Source organism: Panthera uncia, chromosome E1 (assembly GCF_023721935.1).
Source record: "Panthera uncia isolate 11264 chromosome E1, Puncia_PCG_1.0, whole genome shotgun sequence".
Classification (NCBI taxonomy): domain Eukaryota; kingdom Metazoa; phylum Chordata; class Mammalia; order Carnivora; family Felidae; genus Panthera; species Panthera uncia.
Genome location: NC_064814.1, coordinates 4,990,737 through 4,997,035, shown reverse-complemented (window position 1 = coordinate 4,997,035; position 6,299 = coordinate 4,990,737).

Here is a 6,299-nt window from a genome sequence, read left to right as displayed (position 1 = left end):
ACACACATTAGCCTTCCAGAAGTGCTGCTCTGGATTCCATGGATCCACGCTCTTCCCATACTCCCGGCACCCCTGGTGAGCCGTGTTAATAGATGGTGCCTGATTCCTTCAGAGTAACAGGCCGGGCACAGGCACGCCAACTCCAGGCTGCGCTCTCTAGGATGCCCCAGAGCACCGAGGCAGGCAGAGCACAGAGCCCAAGCTGCGCTCCCAGGCAATGCACCGCCGGGGCCCTGTCCTGTTTCCAGCAAAAGCAGGCTCCCACTAAAGACCCAAAACCATCTCCTAAGGTGAGGGCTGCTGGGCTGCTCTCCGTTCATGACCTCACACGTGTGAACGTAGGTCTCGCAAGTGTCTTCTTCGGCTGGGTTGTTACAGCTGCCCCTCACGACAGCCTTGAGACGGGCATCGTCCCCATTTCGTATGCTGAGAAACTAAGGCTCAGAGACGGTGAAGGCTTCCACCAAAGTCTTGAAGTTACTGTGGGCGCTAGAACTTGGGCGGCTTCTAAATGTTGAACTGGTGCTTTTTCCAGATCGTTCAGAGCTTGCACGAGGACCTAAAGGAGACCCAGAATGGCACCAACCAGGGAGAGTCTCTACTGGCTTCGTGAGGCACAGCCTCTTAGTTCTCATCCCAGGCCATGCTCCTAGGGAGCCTGTGGCCAGGAGAGTGTCTCAATTCCTGCTAGGTTTTAATCCCAGACACAGCTGCATTTCGGCCATAGCTGACACCAGCTCTGGCTAGCTTTATCCTAGCCCACTGGGCTCATGCTCTGCCTGGGGAGCTTCTGATGGAAGTTGCTGAAACAGTCAACTACAACACGGGGTATTTTTGATTAATCTGCTCTTCCTGGTGTTAGGATACCCACATGTCTCAGTCTGGAGCAATTATTCATAGTGCTCTCGAAAGAGCCCAGCTTGGACGATAAATTACATGGGCAACCTACCTAGTACCCTAAGGGGACGTGTCAGCTGGCGAGGTGCCCACATAGCTCCAGCACAGATCATGAAGCGTCTGGAAAAAGGCTAAGAATACTCTTCGTAGGTGAATGGGAAGGATCTGGTCATTAACTCAAACAAACGCCTCCCACGAAACTAGACGTGAGCCATTCAAAATGTAAGCTTTCACAGCATATCAGGAGTCACTGTCTTTGTCTCTCAAGAAGCTTCCAATCCAGGGAGAGAGACCTCAAGTGTGTCACGTTAAGTGCCATGGGGCATCAGTGGAAGAGAACGGCGCAAGTGAACTGGGGAAACAGATTAGATGCAGTCTACTGAAGGGGCAGAAGATTAAGCCCGAAATGCAGGCGAGGAGCCTTGAGTGACAAGCTAAGGCGTGTCAGGAGGCTGGGTCCCGACACAATCCAACAGTCATTCAGAAGGTCAGCCTGTGGCACTGCGCACTGGGCTGCAGAGGGCTAGAGGCAGGGAGACCAGGCGAGATCAGTCCAGGCGCGACACGGTCAGAGTGAGCTCGTGTTGCAGAAAGGAAATGCAGAGGAGGCAAGAGGCATTTCGAACAAAGATTTGATGACAAATTAGAATGGGAGGCTGACACCAGAGGCACGGGCAATGAAAGAACGGATGAACTGGATTCATGAAAATTTAAAAAAAACATATTATAACGCATTAAAAGACAGTATCAACTGAATAAAAAAGGCAACCCACAGAATGGGAAAAAATATTCGCAAGTCCTATATCTGATAAGGGATTAATATCCAGAATATATACAGAACTCCTACAACCCAACAACAAAAAACCGCCAAATAACCCCATTCAAAAACGGGCAAACGATTTGAATAAACGCTTCCTCAAAGATATTTAAGTGACCGAGAAGCATGTGAAAGGATGCCCAACATCACCCATCCGTAGGGAAACGCAAATCAAAACTACAGTGAGACACTACCTTCCACCCATTACGATGGCCGAAATAAAACAGGGAGGGAGGGAGGGAGGGAGGGAGGGAGGGAGAGAGAGAGAGAGAGAGGAGAGAGCACGCACAAGTGACAAACGCTGGTCAGAGTGTAGAGAAGCCGGGATCCTTGCGCACAGCTGGGGGGAACGTGAGAGGAGGCAGCTGCTGTGGAGCACAGTAGGCCAGTTCTTCAAAAAAGTACGCATAAAACTACCGCATGGCCCAGCAACCCCACCTCTGGGGCCACCCCCAAAAGAAGCGGAAGTAGGATCTCGAAGAGGTATTTGCACGCCTATGTTCGTGAGCGGCGTTACTCGGGACGGCTACAGCAGGAAAGCAACCCGAGTGTCCGCCGACAGATGAAGAGCCAGGCTGAAAGCTGTGATACATACAGTGGACTCTCATTCAGCCTTTAGAACGAAGGAAATCCTGCCGTCTGCTACAGCACGGATGAACCTTAGGGACGTTATTCTAAGCGAAGTGACAGTTCACAGCAGAAAGTAGAACGAGGGTAGCCAGGGGCTGGCGTGGGGAGAAACAGGGGGTTATTGTTCGGTGGGCACCAAGTTTCAGTCTTACAGAATGAAAAGAGGTCTGGAGATGGATGACGGGGGTGGCTGCACGTTAGGAATGCATTCAATACCACTGAATCGCACACTTAAATTAGAATGGGCGCCCAAGAAGGTAAATTTCAAATGATCCCAAACGTCTGAATTTTAGAAGGCGCAAGCTTAAGTATTCAGAGCTGTCCGCTGTCACGTCTGCTTCTGACCTATCACATGACTCAGGAGAACATATATTTACATACACAGGTAAAGCACAGAGAACAGAATGTTAACTGCTAACTCACGATCATTGGTAATTAATACTCTTTGGCCTAGTCTTTGGGCTCCTCTGTATATTTGAAGATTTTTCATGATCAAAAGTTGGAACTGGGGGTGGGAAGGGCAGTTACACTTATAAAACTTTACACCCACAAAGTCTGAAGTTCTAGATGACAGGAGGGAGCCGTCAGGTCCACGGCGGGGACCGCGGAGCGGGTGTGGAAGCTGAGTGCGAGAGCCAGCTGCAGCCCCAAGAGTGAACAAAAGTACCGGAGGTAGGAAGGTGGTGAGGGGAGTGAGAACGTGGTATGTGGAGAAGTCTCACTGAGATAAGAGGAAAAAGCCAAAGAGAAGGGGCACCTGGGAGGCTCAGTCGGTTAAGCATCCGAGTCTTGATCTCGGCTCAGGTCATGATCTCACAGCTCGGGAGATCGAGGCCCGTGTCGGGCTCCACTGACAGTGTGGAGCCTGCTTGGGTTTCTCTCTCTCCCTCTCTCTTTCTCAAAATAAATAAATAACCCTTAAAACAAAACAAAACAAAACAAAACAAAAACCACAAAGGCTAAAGGGAAAAATTCAGTATGGTTGGGTATATGGAACCCAACGAAAGTAAGTTTCCAGTAAGAGGGCAGGACCGACCACAATCAACAAGGCTGATGGACCAAAAGGACAAGGACTAGGGAGAAGTCAGCAAATACAGTGACCAGGAATCCGTCAGTCCTTTGTGACCTTCAGAAGAGCCGTTCACATCCAGTGGTGAGAGGCCAGAGGAAGGCTAAGAGGTCGTGAGGAAATGGAGGCAGATACCTCCTGCAGCGTACTGGAGGTAGGGAGAGCAGCTTTCTTCTTTGGCTTGAAGATGGTATCATCAACCTTCGGGGCCCTCAAACTCCCTTAAGTAATTGAACAGTCAGAGCAGACAAATAAGGGGATGCTTTCAGCACAGACTCTGTTCCTGATCCTCCTGGAAGCCACACAAGACACAGATGCGTGTGTGTGTCCCTTCCTACCTGCACTTAAGGGGCTAGCAAGAAGTGCCGTGGACATGCCTGTCACAACAGCTTCACCGACCGTCATCACAGCAACGTCTCCCACAAAAAAAAAGATCAAAATGAAAACAAGACGAAGCACCTCATCAGAGCTGCTGAGTGTCAAAGACCAGCTCTCACTTGCAGGATGTAAATGAAGAACGTGTTCTTTTTTAATTTTATTTTAATGTTTATTTCTGAGAGAGACAGAGACACAGTGCGAGCTGGGGAGGGGCAGAGAGAGAGGGGGACACAGAATCCGAAGCAGGCTCCGGGCTCTGAGCTGTCATATCAGCCCAGGGCCCAGCGCGGGACTTGAACTCACCAACTGCAACCTGAGCCGAAGTCAGCAGCTTAACCACTGAGTGTCATCACCCAGGCACCCCAGAACACTCTTTTTAAGACGGCAGAAAATCCCTCCTGCTTGCTGGGGGTTTTCATTTTATCGTTGGATAGAATCAAATATGTTTTCCTTTCTATTTTTTTTTAAGCAATATACAGTATCTTAAATTCAAAAAAATTTTAAATTATCATAGCTAGAATGAATCCTCACCAGACATAGCTAGGTTAGTTTGATCTTTTTTTTTTTTTTTTTTTTTTAAGATTTTTTTTTTTTTTTTTTTTTTTTTTTAATTAATGGCTACATCCAACTGGGGCTCGAACTTAAAGCTCCAAGATCAAGACTGCATGCTCGGGAGGCCTGGGTTTCTCAGTCGGTTAAGCGTCCGACTTCGGCTCAGGTCATGAGCTTACAGTTCGTGGGTTCAAGCCCCGCATCAGGCTCCGTGCTGACAGCTAGGAGCCTGGAGCCTGCTTCCCTCTCTCCCTCCCAGTACGTGCTCTGTCTCTCTCTCTCTCAAATAAATATAAACATTAAAAAAAATTTTTTTAATTAAAAAAAAAAAAAAAAAGAGTTGCATGAGCCAGCTGGGCACCCCTATGCTATTGATTTAAACCCAAAGTGATCTGATAAGTGTCGTATTCCTTCGACCCAGCTACAAAAAATTGTTTCAGTCTCAAAATAGGCAAATCCCAAGGCCAACCAATCAACCAGATTTAACCCCAAAAGGCCATTTGTTCCAGTACATGCTGCCTAGCTGAATACTTCTGAACAGTGTATCATCTGCCTCAATGTTTAAGTCAAAAACTTGTTTTTCACAATCTTGCTTCAGAAGAACACAGTATACCTGCAGGCAAAACTGACCAAAAGATCCATTCAACAAGGTCGGCCCTGGGTTGAAGGCTCAACCTCAGAGTACAACTCAAGAGCAAAACGAGGGCGAACAACCCCGGAGTAGACAGACTTCAGAGGGCCATCCGTGAACATGACTCAATTTGATTCCGAAGTACAAAAATTCCGAGTAAGCGTTTTGCTCTTCCCTGTCTGTGACCACACACGTGTCAGGTGGTTCCTACTAGAGCCCCCTGAGGCCAGCAGAAATGTCAGCAACGGAAGCAATTCGGAATGTGCACCCCGCTCACTAGAGCCGTGAGTGTTGGGGACCCAACAGCCTTGAAAGCACCACCTTCTCAGTGGCACCCAGCCACCGGGCAGGTGGAGCCTCAGAAGGAGCTACAGTTAAAAACACCCAAATCCTAGTAAGTGTAAGCGAGAGCATCTTGTAAATGAAAAAGCACGTTTCCCTCTTTCGATTATCGATGTGAGTCAGCACCCTCCCATCCAGAAGCAGGCTAAGCTCTGGGCAGGGAAACTCCGAAAGCTTCCATCAATCGGAATAGGAGCACAGATCACGTCCTCCTCCCAGTTAAAACTGCAGAATGGCTCTTTAAAAAGACATCACCCTAAATCGAGCTGTGAGGGGACCACCGGGGGCAGCTGACACTGATCATGGGCCCAGCGCTGTTGTGATGCTGATTCATGTTACGCACGATAACCGATAACCGCATCCCTTTTGTGAAGTACTGGCCCCACAGAGGTTCCACTGGATTCCATGAGGCCCCTGGGTAAAACGGTAAAAAAGAGAGCAAGATTTCTCTTGATGGAACAGGAAAACGAAAAGAAAAAAAAAAAAAACAAGAGCAGGGATAACAGTGAAGTGGGAACGGGAAGGGCGCAACAGAACCTTTAATGTCCTAAAACAAGAAGAAGGCCGAGAGCACAGTCCGGTTCAGGGCGACTGAAGGAGAAGGAACTCAGCCTCTCTCCAAGGAGCCCTTCTGAACCCGTCTCATGACTCAGCATTCCCAGCGGGAGGGTGACAACAGCAGCAAGAGGGCGGACAGGTCTTTGGGGGCAGGAGGTCAAGCTGGATTTCCTAAGGCTGACCATTTCTAAGGCAACACAGAAACGCCCGTTCCCCGGACTTCTGGTCCAGGAGGTGCGGAGGGGACTAAACCAGCACTGGAATGAATCACACAGAGCTTGCTTTCATTCAACATCTAGGGGCACTCACAGGTTCTCCAGAAATAAAATACATGTTTTGACAATTATTTCGAGAATGACGGCGGGGCCAGGGAATGAAACATGCAGAACAGGAGCACAGCACAAGGGCCAACCTGGCGCCTCCTC